The 24,337-nt window shown below is 45.8% G+C and overlaps 1 protein-coding gene across 1 annotated transcript in view; it reads left to right on the top strand.

Moving 5' to 3' along the window:
• Positions 1-1,733: 1,733 nt before the first annotated feature.
• The window catches only part of bach2b (BTB and CNC homology 1, basic leucine zipper transcription factor 2b), a 67,197-nt gene continuing 44,593 nt past the window's right edge, over positions 1,734-24,337 (top strand). Inside the window, exon 1 of the mRNA XM_084439563.1 lies at positions 1,734-1,853. The gene's annotated coding sequence lies outside the window, so the exon portion shown is untranslated. The remainder of the gene's footprint in view (positions 1,854-24,337) is intronic.

The following is a 24,337-nucleotide window of genomic DNA, read 5'->3' as shown; positions in this document are numbered from 1 at the left end:
GTTTTACCCCCAACCCCCACCTCCCCATCACAACAGCCTACCTACCCCCCCCCCCACACCACCCAACTTCAGTCAGCCCCCTTTGAAAAGGCCCCAGGGAAAGGTCACTGAGTGCAAGAATGTCACTGTGTGTGTGTGTGTGTGTGTGTGTGTGTGTGTATTGTGTAATGAAATTCTCCTCATGCTCTTAGCATTCTGAGCATAGGCAAGATGTTGACTGCAATAGCACCCGTGAGACAAAAAGATTGAGCCTTGACTCCCAATAGTCCTCCTGAGATACTGTGCTTGCTCTTTCTGAAGGCCCCCAGCACAGCTTTGGTGCTTAACCATTTTGGTTGGGGTATTAAGGTCTTCAAATGTCCTGAAGGCGTGTGGGTGAATATGAATGTATTCACTAATCTGGAGGATTAGCTGTAGATTGTCAAACGGTGTGTCTAGACCTCAAAAAATCTCCCACTCATTGATTTCCTGGCTTTTCTTTTTGCTATACTGTACTGTCATTTGATACTTTTTTCCTAATTTTCTCTAGCAGGGGTCATGCCATCTTTGCCCTATGACACTGATGTAAATACTGTATGAATGCTATTTCACTTCAAATTATAATGTCATGTTTTCACATTATCATGTCATGTTTGCTGTGCATTCCAAATTGTTTGGCTGCTGTGATCTTTTTTATTTCCCATTGGTTGTTTTCATTCATGAGAATAGTGTGCATGCCGAACTACGCAATACCCGTGCAATCCTTTGAGGTCTCCAGGTTCATCCCTTGCAGGGAAAATGTTTTATAGTTTGTGCTCTCATGCAGTTAGAAATATTGAGAAACATCTCCCAGTGCCCAGAACACCTGTGAAAATAATTGTGTTTATTGTTAACAGTTTTTCAGTTTCACTGGTCCAGTAACTCTCTGTCTTAGCTTCCAAAATGTTGTTACTGTTCATATTCAGTTCCCCTATTGCTCTGCTGTTGCTGTCACAACAAATGATTTGTGTGTGTTTTAATGTCAGTTGCACCAGTTAAGTTGAGCGTGGCAACATCGGTTGTTACGATTCTACTCCCTTGGAGTAGAATCTTACATTAGAAATCAAAATATTCCAGCCTACAACTATCTTTCATATGGTCACATTTATTTGTGTATTTATTTCACCTCGATTTCACAGCTCTTTGAGTTCAGGCCTTGAGATGTAATTTTGATCACAGCATCACCCTAATTACAGTTTTTATTGGTGTCTTGCATCACGGCCTAATGTTTAGCATAATATTGGTTTAGATATATTACTTTTAGATAGATTATTTTTGTGTAATTTAACTAAATTTCTATTCATCCTCTTTATTGAGCCCTACAATTCCTCGCTTTATCATTGACTGCAATATACAGAGTATGGGGTTGCTGTGTGCTGAACATATGGAGGGTTACGCGCTGCGCGCACTCGCTATACAGCAATTCACCATCTCATCTGCGGACATTTTTTTGAGTATGTGCCTAACTGCCCCGGGCGCCAACGCAATCTGCACCGCGTAATGTTGTGAATGAGGGATACAATGACGTCAGTGGCCGAATGTCAACAATGTAGCGATTGAGAGTAGGCGTTCCAGTCGAGTGTAACAAACAGCGGAGACGGAGCAGCACGCTGCACTGGATCATCACACTGACATTTGCCGAAGAAGAAAAACAACAGTTTTATAACCACATACCCCCCCTTTTTTTTAAGAAAGACACAACATAATTGTGCAGCGTAAAAGTAATCTCCCTGTAGCCGGGGGCTTTAGGAAACGACAAGGAAGTCATCATGTGAAAAAAATATTTGGTAAACGGAAAAGGGCTGGATTACCAGGAAAAAGGAGAAAGTTATAAGGTGAGATGCATTAATATTTTTACATATTAAGTGTACCAAAATTCGTTCTCTAATGGCCTTGTGAACTGAATGTGCGGTTTTCATACATTTATAATAGGACTTTGTATGTACCCTGGCAGCGAATGGAGTTATAAACTTGCACGTTGAGTGTGTAAACCACAGCATGTTCTGTCAAAGACGTTAGCCTACTCGCTCCAAAATAACCCATGCTTAAATCTCAACTGTTTGGTCGTGTGCATTTGGTAGTATTTGTTTTGGGTGTGAATTCTGGTTTAAAGAGTGAAACGTAAGGATACCACATCCTGTTATGCTCTGACTCAGTGAGCGCGCCGATCTGAGTGTTTTGCAAGTAGTGTGGATGCTTTGCTATCCCGGGGTGGAGGAGGCGCGTCGGAGTGTCGGGGTCAGGCATGGCCCTTGTTTTCTCCGAGAAAGAATCTCTGAGAGAAAAGACGCTGTCACTTGAAAAGACCTTGACCGATTAAGGGGCCGGGGCGATGCATAGAGTCCCAGTCTCACTTCCCGCCTTCATTCACTGCATGGCGATAATGAATGAACTCGGACTTGGAAAGTGCCCTGGAATTACTGCAATTGGGATCATGAGTAGCCTAGCCAATAAGTCATGAATTGACTTAGTTTTAGACTATATATTTTTATATTTTTTATTTTAGGCTTTTGGTGGTTATTGATATCGTTAGGCTATTATTGCCATAGGCCATTAGATTAGGTGTTACTTTTCCGTTAACCCATCTACCATCCGTTTGAATCTATTGAGCGAAGGGAAAATACAATCACATTTAAATGCATATCATGAACGAAAGCCTTTTCATTCTGCACGTCAAATTACACACTTGCACAATTAACATCCATCTTAATCACCCATTAATCCACATAAAAAAATCAGCAAAATATTTGCTGTGTAAGGGACGACAACCCTTATTTGGTTCAGCAGCCAATGCAATGGGCTCGGTAGCCAGAGGGTGTCATTTAAAGAACCAGAGCATATATTTTTGTGAAACGGCGATACCAGAACTATAATTTCAAGTAAGATCATTTGTAGCCTTTGTATGTGGACCCAAGCCTGGTATCTTTAAACAAAAAGCAGCGCCTTTACGATCGGTCCTCATGCATTGTCATCCCAGTAGATATTTAATTGGTGACTGTGTAAATTATCATTAGTTTGATAATGGAATGTAGGCTATGTTGAGGCTGCTCCTTAGCCCACATTTTGTTTTTTAACAACGGTTACTCTGACTAATGCGTTTTGTTGGCATCTTGAATTAACCGACAAATTATTTTCATCCGTACATACACACCCTCTCCATGCAGTATATGGGCAATTACGTTTGCCACTCATGTATCACCGGGGTGAACGAGCTCACGGCGCCACACAGTCGTTTTGGAATCCGATTCAATGATTATTCCTATAGCTAAACTTTAAAGACTGGATTGCATGCCTGGTATTGTTTCACTTTGTAATGCCTGAAACCAACGTTTCGAGTGGTGCTGAAATTAATGCAGTGATACAGCAGTTTATGGTAGAGTGACACCTAGCAGCCAGACATTCCTTTGTCTAGTGCTGAGCGAACGTGGACCGAACTGCTGATTTCATGGAATCTGTGCAGTCACTGTGCGGTGAGCCGACCGTGAATTTTGCTGTCGAATTAATTTGGCTTTTTCGACTTATTTGTGGTATTTGCAACACATTTTACATAAAAGGAAATTAGTTTTTAGTACAAATATGTTTTTTCCTATTACATTATTCTTAAATGGGGAAACTACAAAAATATAAGGGTAGCAGATGGCTATAATATAATAGCCCCAGTCTACCATGAGACTAAAGAGTAATTTCATCAGTCAATGGCGATGTAGTAAGGCACGTGCATCGACGTTCATGTGCTGCAGCCACGATGACGCCATTGTTCTATAGTGCCATATGTTCCCTATAGTTGTGTCGGGACTGTGCCTATAATTCCATGTTCCTAGGAATTCGATGCAAATTTGCAATACATCTGTCAATCATTATTCTATTTTCCCCTGCCTACACAAGTATTTTTGTGGAGAGCATAGGTCTACAGAGGCTAATAAGTTGTTCTTCGCTTTGTATAGTTATGATTTATTTATTTTAAATGAATATTTTATTCAGTATTCAGTATTTAATTGTTCTATAGCTTACTGTACATTTTTAGAGGTACAGAAAAGAAAAAAAAGCAACGCATGTCCTAAATGAGACATACAATTTGCAATTAATATGATTTTAATTGAACAGGACAGTTAAATAGTCACAGACTACAGTCACAGTCTCAGACATGAGTATTCATGAAGTGATGAGATTTCATGAAGTGATGACCTATGTAATAAGTTTGCTCAATTTGACCCCAGTTGTTTTGGGGATCCACACATAATTAGTCCCGCAGGGTTCCCAGCCACAGCTGAAATCTCACACTGGAACAGGATCTCTTCATCTGACACTGCTTGTCCCCCCTGCAGGCTTTCCATTCTGAACCAAGCGCAGAGCAGAACCTGCTACACACTTCTTCTGCTTTCCATTGCTCTATGGAAACCCTTTGATGTGCCTGCAATAAGGATGTCTTGCATAAGCGAGATGTCAACGTACACTTAATGTAATTAAAACAATGGTGTCAGTGAGAGATCACTCAATAGTTAATGATTCATGAAATCGCAGTCCCCAGTTCTCTTTTGTTCTGTGATTCTTATATAATAGAAAGCAGTGAGTAGAGTTCTACTCCACTGTGAACATTTTGTGAGCATGTTGCATGCACCTAGAATCTAGAATGTAGATTGCCGCATGGGAATATCACTGCGTGCTGGAGATTAAATGGATGCTTTATGAATTAGCAAACATGGAAAGACTATAAAAAAGCAATCTGTCAAGTGCAAGTTTTCACACATACTGTAGGCTACACCATGTTTTCTCCAGGTCATTAGGGGATCGTTCTTTTCACTGCAGGCATCTGAGTGGACCCCTACCCGGCAGAGCTCCTGATCTCCAATCAGATCCGCGAGTAGAAAAAACACGTTCCCATAGTTCTCCCACGTCAGCACAAAGGCATGTTTGACTCGGCTCCAGCCAGTGTGAGACATAGACGGGACAACGCTGCTGGGAGAAACCTAAGATCCCGCAGCTCAGACGAAGGGCTTTTGTTTTCCCTCTCTCACTCTCCCTCTCTCTCTCCCCCGACTTCTGTCTCTCTCGTCCACCCTCCATTGCTCTCTCTCTCACCTCCCTGCACCCCTCCCCTGCATCCCCCCCCCCCCTCCCTTTACCCCTTCCTCACTGTCCCGGGCAGTGATGCTTACTGGCATTATCACTCACCACGTGAAATCAGCCTGCATTACCCTGCCAGACCCAGCTCTCTCTGTGGCCGCAAAAGCCCTCTGTGAAACAGCGATGCCTCTCAGCTCTCCCCAAGGCTGCGCACAGGGGCGTTCAAGTGCCAAGAAGCTATCACTCTTAAAAGGCCACAGGCGGGATACTGATTGCTCTGTTTTGTTTGGAGTTTAATGTGCTGCCTATGAGTGATCATCGGGGCTGCTAAATCGCCCCGATGCTTGCGTCAGATGACTGTGATGATCCCCTGCGTCAGCCGCCTGGAGAGAGGGACTAGATCCCTTCCGAGAATTCAGGGGTCCCGGGCTTAGGGGCAGGATGGCCGGCAGAGAGCGCATTAATGCTAGTTAAGAACTCATCTCGTGGTCATACATTTCGGTTTAATGGTGCGAAATGCATTCTAATGTTACTCACATCTACTCTGGGTTGGATTTAAGTAAGAACAACAGTTTAAGGTTATGGGAGGAATTAAGTGGTTATCCGGGGAGGAGCTATGGAAACGCCAGCCGTGTAAAGAATTACTGTACAAGCTGGTGAAGTGGGACAGAATTGTGATAATCCACCTCCTTCAAGCATAAGTACAGTAGCCTCTAATGCAGGTCCTTAAGATCACATCAGTCTGCACACAGGATAAGCACAAGGTCATCCTTGTTTGCTCATCCTCCTCCTTGCCTAGTAGCTGTGTGTGTCTTGTGGCGAAGGTGTCCTTAGAGCTGTGTTGTGTCCTCAGAATAACAGCGACTACGGCACCGTAAAGCCAGCACAGCTGCTTCTTGGACACAGTGAGCTCCTCACGGTAAAGGCTCCAGCCCAGAAGTGCTCTAGAGAGAGAGAGAGGATTGTGCGAAGGAGTGGGCTGCAGTGCTCTCGACCTCAAGTAGCACCTCAAAGAGCCTCGAGGATTTGCCCTTATCAAAGGGCAAACATGGGAACATCTGGCCAAAGGCGTTATTTTCCAGTCGCTCTGAGCTCAATATTCAATCTGTGCAACTAGACACATTTTTGTTACAATAGAAAAAATTAGGAGGGTATGACTTCTCAGTAAAATTACTGAGGTGTTTTTTTTCCATCGGCAGGGATTTTATCAGGCATTTATACTGAGAGAAATGTCCGGTAGGTTTTGCTTGTGATTATTTGCCGATATACTTCTGCCATCATGCGAGAGCCTCGCAGTTCGATGATGCGGCATCACGTGCATGTTTTCAACTTCAGTCGCATTGTGTGTGGTCCTCTCCTCCATACGTTTGAGGACTTGGAAGAAGTGTGTGATACTATTCTTATTGTTTTTCTCTCGAGTCGACTGGGATGATGGCAGTGTAAGAACCACATTAAGGGCATCAGCTGTGCCAGTCATATTTGTGTCACAAGCAGCACCATTCTCATGCTTGCAATTCACGGCCCTAATGCATGATTCATCTCCTAAGAGTGTCATCTCGTCATAGTCGAGCACCCAGACGGTGGGGTCCCACCCTTATCATGGTGATAATGACATGCGTGTTACACACCTGATCTACTTAGGCCTGTTTTGCTGTGAATTCGGGGCGGAGCCGGCAGCGTATGTCTCTAGGGCCTGTGTGTATGTTTGTGTGTGTGTGTGTGGGTGGGTTACTGTGTGTCCTCAGGCGGAACTGTGAAGTGGGTAGTGGGAGTCTCATCTAGTTAAATTTAGCATCCTCGCGCCTGTCAGCGTTTTCCCTCTGCAGCTGCTGAGTCAAATGTAGAATGGAATCGGAGCCCCTTTGACCACTGACCACTTTTTCACCACCAACTCTCGCCGTCCCCGGCAACCTCCCTCGCATGCACGCACACACTCATTCACACATATCCATATCTTTTCATTCCTCTCAAACGGTCGGCCTTACAGTTGTCTTTTCCTGCGTAAAATGTTTTCATTCCCACTACAAAACAAAAATGTATACTCACAAACGATGATGAAACCCACCTCCACCCAAACAATGATAAAAACCCAGCATTAATCATTTGTTCACCGATGTGTTCACTGGCAGCTATTTGTGTTTGTCAGTGGAGGTTGTTCTCCATCCTTGTATGGTGGGCTGGATGGTTCAGCTGTTCAGAGCCCACAGCCTGACACGATAAGAGCCAGAAGAATGCCCTTGTCTGTTGTCTTCCTCTCCAGTGAGGTCATATCCTTACTCTTATGTGTGACAATCTCTTTTGTTCTGCTCTTCAGCATCGCAGGACTTATTGTTCTGGCCAGAGAATTACAGCTAACCAATGGTCTCGGGTCAGCAAAATCACCTGGAGACTTCTATCCCTCGCTGAGGTAACATGAGCAGGGTTACGGTATAGTCTGGATGTGACTGTCTCACACACACACACACACACACACACACACACACACACACACACACACACACACAAGGACCAAGAAAACCTGAGAGGAGACATGGGAGATGCATGACTGGTTGTGGTTTCTGAAGGCAGAGATGACTCATATAGGCCTCTGCATGTCAATATCATGCTCTGTCTTCACATACTGTAACCTACTCTGGTGTCTGCATGGATGATCAAGACTGAATGGCACCCCCTTTGATTAAAAATACATAGATGTTAAAGTGATATAGTTCTTTTTTAGACGGTTAGAGTTGTACTACGTCTGGGAATATGTGCAGGTCATTGGAACTGAATTATTTATGCTCATGGTTTCTTATTGAGGTGGTAGAAGTCATAAACAGTCATAATGCCAGTGTCTCTATGATCATCATTCTACAGTACCACAGAGATGGTACCAGGTGTTGAGGTGTTCTTGCGTTTCCTTACCTTTGGCAACCCATTTCATCATCGGATGCCTCACACTTCTGCCAACGAAAACTCTTTCACAGAAAACGCAGATCTATTTTTCCATGTGCTCTCAGAGCCTTATTGAATTACAAGGGTTTTGTAGTCGCTGGTGGTAATTTAAAACAATATTGGTTGAAAGCCTGAATGGACCCAAAGTCCCAGGCTTGCTAGAGGGCTTGACGTTTCCTGCCAAGGTCACTTTGTTTTCCCCTTTTTCCCATTTCTCTCCCCAGCCGATGGGAAAAAGGAGCAGCAGTCTGTCAAGCATATGAGAGTGGAAGGTATTTAAAACAATCAGCGGATTCCTGGTAGGGGGAATGAGATCATTGTTTTAGCGAGGGAGGGGGGCGAGTGAGCAAGGGAGAGCAGGGATGACCTGGTGGCAGGCTGTTGTTGTCTGTCTGCCAAGGCCACTCAACGAGCACGGCGAACTCTGAGGTAACACGGGCTCTGGCAAAGGTCAGAATTCCTGCTAGACTGATTTATTTGCACTGCTTTGCCCATCAGGAACATTCAGCGAAAACAAAACATTCCCGTTGTGTATGCGAGGGACGTCGAACACGCAGCTCCAACATCTGTGCCTGACGAATGGCGTACAAATACTAATGAGACCCTCCACCAGGGTCACAGTAAACAAGTCCCGACTTTAACGTTGATTATTGATAAATCTCTGGTTTTGCGGCCGCACCATGTTTGTTTTCATGCGTACTATATTGGGAGATTTGTCCCACTTTGAACTCCGAGCGTGTTCCGAGGAAGTCCAGCGTGCATGCTGTTCAAATGGGTTAAAAGTTAAAGGACTCACATCAGTCTTTAAACATTTCATACTCATGATATGACCATTTGCCTGTGGTTGAAGCACACAATTAGTCAAAGCGCACATCCTCCATTAAATGGTCATTAATTGCATACTGCAGTAGCAGCACCACTTCCCGTAAATATTTTTCATCATTGCCGAAGCAGCGGAGTGTAACAAAAGGAGAAAACATGTCTGATGCTGGGTTTTGGTGAGGCGCAGCTGGAGACGACTTGTGTGTGAGGAGGGTGTCGAGTCAGGGCGGGTGGGGGGTGGGGGGGGGGGGGGGGTCTGCATCCTGTGAGATGTTCACAGGTGGTTGGTGGGAGGGGAGAAGGCGGGCGTGATGGCGCAGGGGCGTAGTTCCCACTTCCTGGCCCAGAGCTGTGATGTACTGTAAACCAGTTGGCTCACAACCAGATCAGAACAGGATTCGCTTGCGGTGACTTCTCGCTGTTTCTCGCCGCCGTCGGTAGAACACTCGTGCGGTGGGGCTCGGTGACGTGCCATGTTCTTTTGTTTGTTCTTTCCTTGATGAAATGGCAGCAGTTGAAAAGACCAGAGATTCAAGATTCATGTTTTCCCCACCAAGAAAAAGCTTTGCATAGATATTTACCCCCCACAAAATGGCAGCGCGAAATGAGCAAACGAGAGTTCATAACATGGCTGACAGTGGATATTTCCATTTTGTTTGCACACATGTGGAATGGAAAACATGAGAGTACAGCACAGTAAAATGCACATTCGCTCTTGAGTATGACACGTGGAATGTAGCTCTTCCTGTGGAGAGTGTTCATAACCAGGATTCTTGTCTCCCTGCATTAGTTGACAACAACCTGCAATGGTTGTAAAATATGATGTATAAGCCGGTAGCAGCTGAGGCTCATATTTAGGGTAAAGGCTACTCATTATGCCCCTCCCCACGTAGATAATCACAAACACACACTAGCCTGTGGTGGATAAGCAGGCTCAGTGATGGTCAGTCTCAAGCCAGGTGTACAGAGGACTTATCTTCTCTGCTAACTAGACAGGAGTGAGTAAGCACAGACAGGTTTATGTGCTTGTGGTCACGTGTTGTGGTCCTATCTGCCCCAGCGGTGAGCCAGCCATTGGGTCTGGGTCAGGTGGTGAGAGCTGCCACCAATCCACTGAGGATTCCCTTAGACGGGTCTGTACATTTCTATAACATCATCCCGAGCTAGGAAGCCGCCGTACAGTATGTGAATGCATCCGACATAGTTGTGGTATTTTTCACATTTCTCCTTGGTTTGATAGACGGCTGGCAGAATTGCGCTAGTAGCTAGTGCAGAAGGGGGACATTTGTATTTGTTTAATGTAATTGAGCAGAACGTGCATGTTCCCTGTGCGCTTAAAGGTCAGCTATTAATCTTGTATTCTATACTGAAATAGACAAGAGAAGGAGGCTAGACACTGTACTAGACTCTTCTAAAACTTTCAAGATCAGTGTGGTCGAATCTCTGCTCTATGAAAATGAACAAATAAAGGGCAATACTTTCTTGTCAAGTCTTTATAAGGATGAATGGCTTGAATTTACATATGTCTGTGCTGTTAGTAGTTTGGCCCTGTTTCTTCACCCCTTCCGAAAACAATACCTCTGTTCACAGCTGCTTTCCCCATTATAGAGAGAACGAGAGGGAGAGAGAAAGAGAGAGAGAGTATGGGTTTACTGTGCCGCCTGCATGAAAGGCTATAGTGGCTGGCCCTGTAGATGGATTACAGGAGTGCTACATACCTTTCATCTCACACCCAAAGAGTCAGGAGGGAAGGAGGCAAATTGCTCCTCATCATGCTTAGCGTGCACTTTTACCTTGCACAGTAATGCAAACTCCATGATTTCATACAGGGTTCATAAGGTGGCACTTTCAGTCTCTCGCAAGACATTCTACCCCAATAACAACCACCATTACTGTAAGTAGCCTAATGGCAACTCTATATTTGAAAGTTGATATTGACATCAACATCCTGCATTATCTACAATGTGATTTATTCATTTGGAGGAGCTCTGTAGCATCTCAAAGTATGAATCATGAAGAGATGGCTGTCAACAGTATCAGGCATCTGAGCCCCAGTGAACAACGTCATATTGCGGCGAGGATTGCAGCTCCGAGCACATTTCTTGGTTCAGTGGTTTGATTATCATGTGCAGTTGACTCTGTTCATGTGCGTATACGAGATTTTGCAGCAGATTTTAATCTTATATATATGTGTGTGTATTTTTTGGGGGGTTGTAATTTTTCTCAGAATCTTTCCTTTTATCTATTACATGTATGTATATTATCTGTAGCTATTCCACTGTACTTTTTCCAACTGCTGAAACTGAAAAATTTCCTCCATAGGGATTATTACAGTATATCTTATCTTTCCCATCTGAAGAGGGATGATATCAAAGTGTAAGTCATCAGCTACTCAGATCTCATCTTAGATGTGGTGTTAGGATGGTACAGTACGTCACAGTTTTATCTCAATGTTTAGTGTGACATAAACCCACACATGCTTATCTGTTTGTGCACATTTTAAATGTTTCTGTCACGTTAAGATGTTGATTTATGATTTGGTAGTGTTACATCCGTGGGACAAAAGCAAAGTGCCGTCACTGTATTCAGCAACATGGGGTTTAGAAGAAGTCATTGTTCTGTGCCAGTGACACTGGGGAGGATGCTACAGGACGGGTTACCAGTATTTGGTGAAGCCCACGCTATGGCCCCCCAACCTGTCAATCATGTGGTTGGCAAGCACCTTCATGAGAGAGATTACCAGTGTCAGAGACTCACTTCTGGTGAATGACTGGTTACACAGTCACAGTCACCCAATGGAAGACCAAGCTGTGAGTACCGCACGCTCTCTCTGTCTACTGATGTTCTAAAGGTTTGATGCGTGTTGTCAGATTTTAGGCTTTAAACGCATTTGTTTTTCTGGTCATGGATGTATGAGCACAATTTTTGCTGCTGTGTGAAAAACGCATACAGTGCAGACCATGTTGAAGTCTGAGTTAGTGTATTTTTCAACATTTTTGTTAGTTTAGGTACTAAATTGTAGATATTGTCACCCACATAATTTAACACAAAGTACATATAATATGCCTATTAGTGATGTGCTGATCCAATGAACACTTAAATCTGTTAATGAGTGCTCAAGTTAACGAAAGTTCCTAAAACAGTATGACAAACCTACAACAAACTGTTGCAAAGGAAATAATGCTTCCTTTAGTGACTTCCTCTGCAGGTGTTAGACATTTTTGTAGAACTTATTAACAATTCATTTATCTGTTCATGATCATGTCTCTTCCCGTATGCCAAGGTGTAAATCTCTATTAATGGTCCAAGCTGTTCACAACACAGAGAAAAATGTGTGCTCTTATAAATGGCGTCTTTTTTCCCTCTTGAAATGTTCAAATCCAGACCCATTGAATGTGTTTTTCTAAAGGGGAAATTATGACTCTGTAATAGTAAAATGTGACTCCCAAATCTCTTTATGAAAGCTCTCACGTGTGCAATGTATGTATGCAAAGTCAAGGCTCATATCCCCTCTATATTGGACTATTAGCAGCACAATGGAATCCTCTGTCTCTGTGCTGTTAGTCTCATAGTCGAGGATCGTGGCCCAAGGTTACTCCATGCTGGAGTTAATGCCATCATAGTAGGAGTACAACTCTACAAGAGTTCTTAGCGGAGACCACGTGAAAGACTGGCTCCTGTGTGATGTGTCTGAGAAGAGCTCAGAGTAAATGTTGGGTCCTACAGAGGCCATACACTGCTCTAGTGATCCTGACTGGAAGCAACAATCCCCTGCAAAGTATCTCTCTGTCCAGATAAAAGGTCCTAAACTGTCAGCCTGCGTGTTTTTCCTCAAGGACAACGCTTTCATTGATGCCTATCTTTCAACGTGACTGTTTTGGAGGAACTGAACCATGTAATTCAAGTGCAGATGCCTCTAAGTAACAGTGACATTGCCTGTCGCTTGGCTCCTTTTCGAGTCTCTGAAGTATCCACATGCACTGTACAAGCAGTCTGCCTGTCTGGTTCCCATGATGCACCTCTTCACCGGCCGCATGGGGAAGCCAGTGAAAGAGGCCATTGTTCTTGTCACTCTGAGGCATGTTGCATGCACTTATGACACAGAGTGGGAGAAATTATTCCCATTATACATCTGGAATGTCTTTGAATCAATCAATTGTATGAGAACAAATATGTTTAGCATATCTTGCTTTTGCTGACTACAATTTGAAAGGCACCCACTCTTGTGCCTTTCAAATTGTGAGGATTAAGATGTTACTGTTTAACATATAAGTTTAAAGCAAGAAATGTGTTACAACACTGTAACAAAAAATACGATGGATGTCACAAAGAAAACATACATTTACATGGTAACTTGAAGAGTAAAAAATATGTTTAAAAATAAACCCAGAAGAATGGAAAAACCCAGTTCTCTCTTTAAAATCGACAGTGTGGCAAATCATTTTTCTTACTTCCTCATGAACAGAAGAAATAGCTCATTTTTGGAACATGACTCAGGGGCTTCTTGTTTATGGGTTTCAGAATGAAGTTGTGTAGACCACCTCCAGAGCCCAATTCAGATGTCTGATCCATTGACTCAAGCCTTCCGGTGATGCCTTGAGAAAACAAATGGCTTTCAGGGCTTCTGTTCCTCTCCCTCAGTCTGGTCTTTCACCAGGCATTGATTGATGGGCAGTAGTCCACTCTTGAAAGGCCTTCATTTTTCACAGGGATTTTTTTTTTTCTTGCACGTGATGTTTTGATTATCCTAAACATGGTCAAATCGCATGTGTATCACTGACATCAAAAGCAAAGACCAGGCCGTGTGAAAAGGAAGAATTCCACATCTTGACCACGTTGCCCGTTTAGACACCGTGGATCTTAATTGAACAGACACGGACAACAATGGCGAGAATGTCGGACGTGACCGTTCTCATGCGTAAACGGTATTTTACAAGGGGGGTAGAAGCGGTGCTTCTTACATACAGTAGTAGGACTTATTTCCAGTTGTTTGGGTGCATCTGTGTCTCGGGTGCACCTTGTGTAGTGGCACCGCGCCCTGAGCTGCGTTGTACGAGTCTGCCTAAGACGTCACCTCTGCAGGCGTGTAAACCAAGAGCGGAGCGCGGAGGTCATAAAAAACGTCCGTATCCGTCAGGCCGAGGTCTATTTCTAACCCTGCTGTATCACGTATCGCGCCTTGCCATTTTGGTCTTTTGTTAGGTGAGGAGGATATTTCTGGACGCTCTCGGGTAGCCTGTGAGGCAAGATGACAATCCAAGATTGTGTGTGCGTACGACGTATGCCTGTGTTACGGGAGGTAAATCGAGTATCTGTGCCTGACCTGTTGTGATCCCAAACGCCCTCCTTTATTCATTACCACAGCTCAACTGGTGTGTGCTGCTACCAGCTCTTTGACATCATCTGTACTTAAGCGTCCAGATAGGATCCAGATGGCAGACTGGAACACCCGTGCAGACCTCATTGGAGTTAAGCATATGGTAAACAGTTAAGAAATAGTTTAAAGGAGCCAGGGCATCATTCATTGTATTAGCAGCACACGGCAGGGCCTTTATCAGGGGGCTGCTGGTCCTAACACATGAAGCAGTGGCGGGAGTGTGTGTGTGTGTCAGGGCGACTCAGGCCCAGCCAAGGGAAATGTCTGCCGCACTGTTGTTTGTTTTGGGTTGGGTTATGATCCTCCCCGTCTAGCAGTCGGCTCTCATCGCACGGCTCTGTTTTGGACTGGTTTCTCTCTCGTACAAATCCGGAGGGGGGGAATGTGTGTGGGACGGGCCGAAGAAGGGGTCCTGGGCGTGGTGCAGAGGAATTCCCACTCGGTTGGCTCATCGCGTATTCGCCCCGCTCCCCAGCCTCACAGCCCCCTCCCCCCCCGTTCCCCTCCTCGTCCCCTCAGCCATTCCTGCTGTCGGGCTGGGAAAAGGGGGACGCTTGTTTTCGGAATACGGCGCTCTCAGCCGTGCCTGGCATCAGAACATCTTTGTTTCTCCCCCCCCCCCACCCCAGAGCCGGGTCCCGGGGACCCCGCGCAGCGCGGCGGCGAGCTGTCACAGGGGGGTCCGACCGCCAGGTTCATTCAGCCGCCTGTCACGGGCCCCGCTCTCTTTTTATTTTTAGCCAAATCCATCAGGCTCGACAGGCGGGTAATTTGAGCCGGGGCCAGTGCCCCTGGTCGCTTCCACAAAGTCATTCTTGTCCTCTCCTCCCTCCTGGGAACGACCGGGGACGGGCTAGTCAAGGCCCGGGGGTTTTGTCGAGTCATGTGACATCATGTACACAGAGGCAAACTAGCACACTGGGATGTGGGACTGTGGGGTTAATGGGGTGGCTGGGAGGGAGGGGCGAGGGGGGGTTGAAATCTGCTCCCTGACTAGGACAGGGAGGAATGCACTGGAGCGAGCCTTGTATAAGGTAATGTCTAGTGAACATGCAGGGGTGGGACGTGCGCACAGATTTATTTTAATACACTGCTGGCAGGGCCAGAGGGGAGGGACGTCAAGCCCGCCAGCTCGTCCCGGGATCCCACAAACACGCTCCGGACAGGACGGGACTTTTTATTAGGCAATTCACCGCAGAAGAGAAAAAAAAAACACTCAAAAGAGGCAAGTTTCAGCTGACGTTTGACCTTTTCATTTGCATGACCAAAATTGGGTTGCTTACTCGTTCTCCTGTATGGGGGGTTGCATTCCTTTTCCACGGGGTTCTCCGAGTCTTGAGAAGTTACCCCGGACACCAGCATGTTTTTTGAGTTAATTGCCCTCCAGACATACAGTATCTGGGTTGGGCATGTCAGTCTGGCGTTTAGCATTGCAGCGATGTGCTGTATACATGTATGTGTGTCGTAGCCATAAGGTGGTTTTATGTAATACTGTAGTGGTAGTTTAACGTGTTGCCCAAGATGACTTCAGCGTTCATGTGCTACAATTAAAGGCACAGATACATTATTGTGTAGATTATACATTGCACTCAACCCCAAAGCTTCTCTTAAATCATTTACAGTCGCTTTTGCCTTATCTTATCTGTTGATAGTAAATGGACTGCACTTTTATAGCGCTTTTATCCAAAGCGCTTTACAATGGCCTCTTATTCACCCACTCACACACACATTCACACACCAATGGCAGCAGCAGCTATGCAAGGTGCTAGTGCAAGGTGCCAAATTGCTCCTCATTGGGAGCAATTTGGGGTTCAGTGTGGACAGGAGGAGCCAGGATTCGAACAGCCGACCCTACGATCACTGGACTACCAGCTCTACCTCCTATTATACATTAATTAATACATAGTATTATGCAAAACAGAACAATTTTAAAATGTCTATTAAATAATTTTAAACTAAAATACCTTTTAGGTATGCTAATACCTATCTGCTAGTATAACCCAAAGCTTCCTCCAAAATTAGCTGTGAAATGAGAGAGACCACTGTCCTTAGGCCACCTCCCAGCAGTGGCAGCTTCGTAGTGACACATCTTCTACCTGGGATATGGTGCTGCAGGTGGTTCTGGGGCTAGGGAACGAGCTGTCCCACTGACCTCAGGGTCTCTGCTCACACCCCACACTCCAGGCACCCTCATCTCGGCCAGACGGAAGGATGCAGTGCCCTTGCTAAGGATAGCATGTCTCTCTTTCTCTCTCTCTCTCTCTCTCTCTCTCTCTCTCACTACTGTAGATAAATGAGCATTAACAGAGGCCTTATGCTGTAACCCAGGAACCATAGACTCAAGCTACTTCCACCATAGTTAATGCAATGCATGAACAAAAGCCTGTATCTCCGGTCTGTGTCCGTAGCTGGGACTGGGGACCTTTACTCTGCCGTGCCCCCCCATCCCCCCCCCCCCCCCGTCACGTCACGTCACCTCCGTCTCTTCCCCTCCCCCACCCTGAGAAGGACTCAAGGTCATCCAGCAGGGGAGTTGATGATCAAGCACTCAGGGCATCTTTAATGAGCCTTAAGCACAAGTGTTATTTAGGTTTCATTAGGACCCAGCCGCTCGCTTCCGTTGGAGCTGTCAAGAGGCCGTATATCCTCGTCCGTGCGCGTCTCCGTGTCAACGAGGACGGGGGCGGGGGGTGACATATTCCATGCACACGACTCCCGGACCGAGTCGGCCATGACACCCGCCGTGACACCTCGCCTCGTGACCCCTCGCTAAAGGGTTCACGGACAGGGTCGCCACCAGCTGCCAACTTCGGTTAGCGAGGGTCCGACAGCCAACAGGCCTGGGAGGGCATAGAGAGCTAGCGTGGGCGTTCCAGCTATGCCTCCGGTCAGAATGTCTCACACAGTTCGCCCATGTTTCCCCGTCCGTCTGTGACATGGCCAAGGCTGCGTCGGCTCCGCCTTGCTCGGCGCCCACCTCCTCATGCGATCTGACATGAATGCACTTGGCTATGTAGCTTTCTGAAAAGCTCTGCTTGTTTGTGGAGTTTGAGCTTCAATGCCTTCGTCCACTGTCTCCTTTCTACCGGTTCCCTGTTGATATTGTATATTTCAGACATTTCACAGTGCCCCCCACTATTGTCTGTTTTCCATTGATTGTCTGGTAGGATGCACTGTGAGGTCCCAGCAGAAAGCGAACAGCGCATTGTTAAGGCTTTGTTTCATGTGCATTCATTTGTCAATGATTCCAAAACGTCCTGAAGGAGGAACGATAGGATATTAAAACCGATAGTATGTGTGGTCTTATTTATTGAAACTCAAAACTCACAATTAGTTCAGCTAAACCCTTTGACTTGGATTGATCCTCTCAGAAATATTCAACCTTGTGATGTATAATCATTCCAAAATTATTCTAATGTGTGGTGCTCTTTTTAGCTCTGGGATTATGTTGAAGATTTTTTCTTGTAAGCTGGAGACCTCTGCTCTATTGATGCATGGAAATTCCCGCTGTGTTGTGAAGACCAGAGGCTGAAAGGATGCCCTTGGGAACATTCTTTCAGGATGTTTGGTGCTCTGGCCACTGCTCCTGGGAAAAGAAGAGAGATCTTTGGAACACAGACAAAAAGGAGCAGTCTTTTTTTGTAAACTGTAGTTTGCTTACCTTCTGACACCAAATAAAAAAGAGACCTGGAAAATCTTTCATAGTGGAAGTAGCAGTTGGGTGATTGTTTCTCCTGGTTCATTTCTGGATAGCAGCCCTGGATCTTAAGCCTGATTGCCATGGAAACCATTATGTGGGCCAATTGGCGTTAGAGCACTTTAGAAATCTCTTCAGAATATATTACTAGTTGAGTTGCAAAGACCCCTCTCCCCTCACCTTCAACCTCTCGCCATTGTCTCAGACATAGTTTACTTCAGTGGCTTTTCTCAGGATTTCAGGACAGGGCTAGGGAATGTGCACCTATACCCTAGTTCCATGTTGAAGTGGGAACTAGCCAACCTCTATGGGAAGCGGTCGGATATCTTTGACGAAAAACCTTACAAAACTCCTCCTCCTCCTCACATGCAGCATATTTGCCTTAGAAAAATTAAACCTTCATCAACTGCATGAGCAGAACATAGTCGCTAGAGTAACAGCAATGAGAATGTTAAGATGGATTTAGCCTTTTACATGGCATTGGCTCGAACTTCAATTTGGTGCCTCATCAGGGAAGTAAAGTGGCTTCTGCAACGGACCTGAATAACTACTCATCTTTTCCCTGACGTGGCAGAAACCTAAATAAAAATTTGAAGACTTCATTCAGAACAGATGTGCTGATATTCACATTTCACTGTGAAAGTGCTGCTCATTCACTATGTCCACTCTGTGAAGTGTCAAAGCTCCTTGATGAGTGTGTGTGTTGACACACCAGTTATTACCTCCGTCCAGGCAGCCAAATGGACTCTGGAGTCGTCTGAATATCCGAGTTCTAGCCCAATTCCTTTTTTGGCCTTCAGAGACACTTAACTATGCTATTATAGAAGCTTAGGTCACTCAAACGTAATAGACTGAGGAATCACGCGTGCTGGCTTCTGAAATGGATCGAAGGCGGCCATTTTCCTTATTGAAAAGAATGGGTAAAAACAATAATTCATTCCTGTTGCACCCCTATATGTGGACCTGTAATAAACATATTTATGGTGCAGGAAAACAAGCTTCCTCAAAGATCTGCTAACCCATCTGGCTGAGGTGATTAGCGAAATCCGAGGCAGATGGCGCCATGGCCAGATACTGCATAGCTTCTGGCGCGTATTAATCTGCATACACTACCACTGCCGACGACAGCCTTGTTTGACTCGCCCCTGATTATTTTAGTGTGCCGCACTACTAACTATGACCGAATGGGAAAATCTGAGGAGAAATACAAATTTTCCAGCGTTGGGTTTCTGGTGGAAGCGTCCCAGCAGCACAAGGCTCGTTTACTGCGGTGAGCTGAATGACTGGGACCCTCAGGATGTTTTTGTTAGGGACAAGGCGGAGGAGGAGGGCGGGCGGGAGGAAGGGCGGGGGGGGCGGGGAGGAGGGGTGAAGGCGGTATGCGGCCTCCCCGTGTGCAGTGAACACGCCAGACTGGATAAGCCACAGCCCTTCCACTGGCAGTCCCGTCTGGAAATGTTGACACACCAGCGGAGAGCAGCCCCAGAAACCCCAGGAATCCCCCCCGAGAAGAGACTCGGGACGGGAGGGCGAGGCGGAGCCTTGGAATGCACTCTGAGCAGTCAGTCACTTATTTACTAGCTGAACTTGGTGAACCCGGCCTGAGTCAGCGACTTCAACCCCCCCCCCGCCGCTCCGCCACCACCCACCCCTTCATTCTGTTTCTCTCCTTTTCCCTCTCCCTTTCCTCGTCGTCTATCTGTCTCCATCCCCCCATCCCCCTCATTGATCGAGACCCCTGCTACCGCTACAGCGTTGGCTGGGCTTGCCCATTTTGAAAACGGCCCCACCTCCCCCACCCGACCCCACTTTACTTGCCCTCCAGTCCCAGCGTCGAGGTCAAGACGAACACATGCTAAGGATGAGCGATGAAATATCAGTGCGAATGTGTAGCGCACAACAGCCACGGCCTTGCAAGTGATCAGCCTGGCAGACAAACGGAGCACATGCGTTCGGTTAAAGGGATATTAGTTTTGTGGACTGGAATGACTGTAGCCCCACCCATCTCTCAGCACAGTTTGTTAACAGGGTCATCTGGTCGGTGACCTTCTCAGTCACACTGCATACGAGTGGATCCTCATTTGACACTGAGGCACATCTGTGTATTGGTATAATATATTACAATAGATTGCAATGTTTTCTAATGCATTTGAGAAGCAAGTTGTGTTGATTTGCTAGGTTAAGATAGGATTATGGAAAATGCAGTGCACATTGGCCCGTGCACAATCAAATATTTTAAAGATCTTTATAATGCTATTTGGAGGCGCTCTCAGCCAGAGCAGACACCCCTTTGTGAATACTGGACCGTGGGAGTCCATTTACAATCAATTCAGGGTTGAATCAGATTGTGTTTGCTGGCTTTGTTTGTTTGCAGTAATACCCCTGCTCCCCAGTCGAAGAGAGAGGGAGAGTGTGTGTGTGTGTGTGTGTGTGAGAGAGAGAGAGAGAATGGTGTAATGATTAATCAGTCTCTCTCTCCCCGCTGATCTGATGGAAACGATAATCCATGACACTGCGGGAATTCTGTACAGTTGTCAGTAATGCTGCCTGAATGTCAATCACATTCACTGTCTGGGAAAATGTTGTTGGGATCCATCCAAATGGATCAGGAGACCAGCGGGTGCAAGGGTAAGTCAAACATGCCCTGCTACTGTATTGCAGCACGTTTTGCAGTTTGCATAGTTCTTTCTTGTGTGTTTAGTTTTCTACTTAAATGTGCTGGTGCTAATCTATCCAAAATGAGATACTGGTAACTTAAATCAGATTTCTCCCAAACCACACAGAGTGTGTTCTAGTGCACTTGTATGTTGGTTAGTTTGTTGGCCAATGCTGACGTGTTGGTGGATATTGAATGAACTGTCAGGAGACAAGCTGTTCTCTCATAGGCTGCAGGCAGCAAACCAGATAGGCGTATGTCATCAATGCGCGTGCGTTCGTCACCTTCCTCTGGCTGGGTTAAGCTGATCTATGACTTTGGCCTCCACTTTTACAGCCAGCTTTTCTGTGGGGTTTCTTTTGGTTGGGCGGTATTTTCCTTGGCCGGCTGCTAGACCCTGGTGGGTTGTTTGCACCCTGTGTGATTTCCAGCTTATGTAATGCACACAATTACAGTCAAAACAACTCAACTCCACAGTGCCAGGGGCTGATAAACAGGGTGTGGGCACAGTCAGAGTTCACAGGCAGGCAAACAGACAGACAGACAGACAGGCAGGCAGACAGACAGGCAGACAGACAGACAGACATGCAGACACACAGACAGAGAGGCAGGCAGACAGACAGGCAGACACACAGACAGACAGGCAGGCAGACACACATTCAGACAGACAGGCAGGCAGACAGATATGATAATTGCTCTACCAGTATGATGAAGGATTCCAACCCAACACACCACAAATGTTTTTTGATTATGTTTTTTTAGATGCCATGAGATCAAGTATCATTGTCCTGCTAGGATAGGATGAAAACAACTTGACTCCATGAGTTCCTGATGTTTCACCGGTACCTAATCCTGTTGTGTAAGCTGATGCTATTGCTGAGTGTCGCTTGTGTAGACTTCTTTGAGTGGCACAGGGGCCCTTTAGTGGTGCTGAGAATGCATTAGTAGTAATTGCATTGAGAGAGTCTCAGCATCATGATAATTGTGATGAGGGAGTTCTATCTTTATAAAAGCAGATCATTAGGCGCGGTCGGTCTCTCCACATGTTCAGTTATCACCGTTGAACCATTAAATCATTCAGAAAGTCTTTCTCTCTCTCTCTCTTTCTCTCTCTCTATGCATAATACAGAGATCCTTAGCTGAGAGACAATTTCAGTATTCATTGATGATTGTCAAAGATCAAAATAAGCAGCACCCCTGTCATTTTTACAATGTGAGCTATTTTGGTTGTTTCTTACATTTATTTATTTACTACATTGTATTAAATCAAGTAAATAAACTAGCATCTTAGCAACAGATATTGTTTTTTGTTGTTGTTGTTGTTGTTGTGGAGTAGGGAGATTCAGCAGTCAGAGAAGTTTAGTCTTGTCCAACCAGCACATTAGTAAAACATCCAATCAACGAATCCTTACACCACCCTTGGTGTTTCCAAAGCAAGCAGTGACTGGGAGAGGAGTATGTTTAAAACATGTTTTTATTATTTTCTTTTGACTCTATTCAGCCCAGCAGAAAGTAGGTCACGGGCTGACCGAGGTAAAGTATGAGGCAGCAGTTTGTCAGCTTGCCCCTCCGAGGCGGACTGCCTCTCCAGGAAGCTTGTTGCAGAGGAGACGTTAAACACAGAGTTCCTGTTTGACATCTGTTTCCACCGAGCCCAATAGGCCAGGCTTTAGGCTGGCAAGCAGCTAGGCAGGGCCTCTCAGTCTCTCTCTATCCGTTCTCAATCTCCCTTGTCAGTTGAACTGCTCTGTGACCCCTTCCTCCCCACCCTGGTGGAAACTGACAGGATTCTGATGACGCTCCTATTGCCTGACTGTGTGCCCAGAATAACGAAACCTCGAGATCAAATCAGGCAAGATAGGTTATTACACATACCACTAACCTGCCAGACTGCAAACCCTCAGGACAGTGAATAATTAACTGGCTGTAAATTCAGACAGAGAAACGATGCAACAGGCCTGCAGGTGTGCGGGGAGGTGACTGATTGCATTTTGCCAATTTACAGTTTCCCAAAAAAATCTCACTCAATCTCACTTTTTACTCAAACACAATTTACATGAAGTCACTTACCAAAAAAAAAAAAAACGTTGTTGTTTCAGATATTTGCAGTTGGAGGTATCTCTTCAAAAAGTGTGTAGAAGGCTTTCATGAACACACTGCATATCGCATAGCGTCAGATCAGGTCACTTGGAAATATATCTTATTTGTTTTTCCGTCATCAATATGGCCGACTTAAACCTCAGCCCGCCGCGCCATGGGCTTCCCCACGCGCGCAAGCGAGGACACGCGGCGTATTTTTAGCCCAGGCGATAGTGTGACCCGCCAGACACTAGAGGACCAATTATCCACGTACTACACCTTACTTTACATGAAACCCTAGAACGGGCGAGCGCGAGGCGGAGCCGGAGACTGCAGCGACGTCAGAGCTCAGGGTGAAAGACGACCCGAGTGGGTGACACAGCAAGGCCCGGGCAGGAGGCCAGTCCTGCAGGGAACAGCCACGCTCCCAGGGCCTCACGGTGAGAGGCGTAGCAGCAGCACTCCGCCCTACCTGGACTGGAAGTGCACATATGAAGAAACAAGACAGATCTATTCCAAGAAATATATTCTGGACTGTCCTCGCTCTGCCAGATTGGTGCGTGTGTGTGGGTGAGGGTGTTTGTTTTCAGTTATGAGATCCCAGTTCTGCTCTGTGTTGCTGCTGGTTACATACAGCACAGTACATACTCATCTAGTTACTCATCCTTATACTCATTAGGTATAATTGGTGCTTTAGTTTTTCCCTTTAGAAGGTGCAGATATCCCTGCACTGGGATTACAGTTTCTAATGTCATGATTATGTCATAAACCCAGTCAATTTTTCCTTTGTGGAAACACTGAGGGGTAGGTGCAGCCCACATTTCCACTGATTTTTGCATTCAATAAATGTTACAGTTATATGATTCAGACTTTCCATTTACTGTAGAAAGCCCTTGGCAGATAAAGATGCCTTTGTCTGTGAGCAATTTGTATGCTACACGGTGTGACACCACATTAAAACATTTTTTCTGCGCCTGGCAGCAGGGCAACAATTATCTTCACATCTGGTCAATTTGATATTAGCCTATTAAAAGCCAATGTCATTGCCACCGTTTAACACAGAAAAGTCACATACACATAATGTGTATTATTTCTGCTTATTTGCAGTCATGTGGACATCCGACAGCAGAATCAGCCTTCAGAGAGTTACCTTACAGAACAAAGGTAGCCTGAATACATGTCTGTGGAATTTAAAGAATCAGTATCAGAGTCCGTCTGCACACAACCTCTCTCTTTGCTGTCCATAAAGCTCAATCATAGTGGATAGATGATCATTAAACCTAGAACCTAGATTTGCAAGTGGAGATTTCAAGAGGAGAATCTTTCTGCGTACCCTGTCTGTGTGAGAGGCAGTTGGGGCGAAAGAGAGATAGAAAGCGCGAGAGAGGGAGGGGCTAACCGGGCTGTCGTCGCGGACGGCGGCACATCCCTGTAGGCTGAGATCAGCGTAATCAATAGAAGGGATAATGTGGAGATGAGTAGTATGACATCAATATTAGGCGCGCAGGCCCCAGGAGCGCCATTGTGTCTGTCTCTCCCTCCCTCCCTGTGCTGAGTAAACAGTGACTCCCCAGGGAGAAAGGGACTCATTGATGGCCGCCTCAGAGCCTCTGTCCATTGTTAATCCCTGAATGCACTGTGACCTCATCGACAGGGAGCCCTACCTGTCCTCACCGCTGAGGCCCGACCC

This window comes from Borostomias antarcticus (assembly GCF_949987555.1).
Source record: "Borostomias antarcticus genome assembly, chromosome: 6".
Lineage (NCBI taxonomy): Eukaryota > Metazoa > Chordata > Actinopteri > Stomiiformes > Stomiidae > Borostomias > Borostomias antarcticus.
Note: the sequence above shows the minus strand (reverse complement) of the source record. Positions and strands in the feature narration are given on the sequence as shown.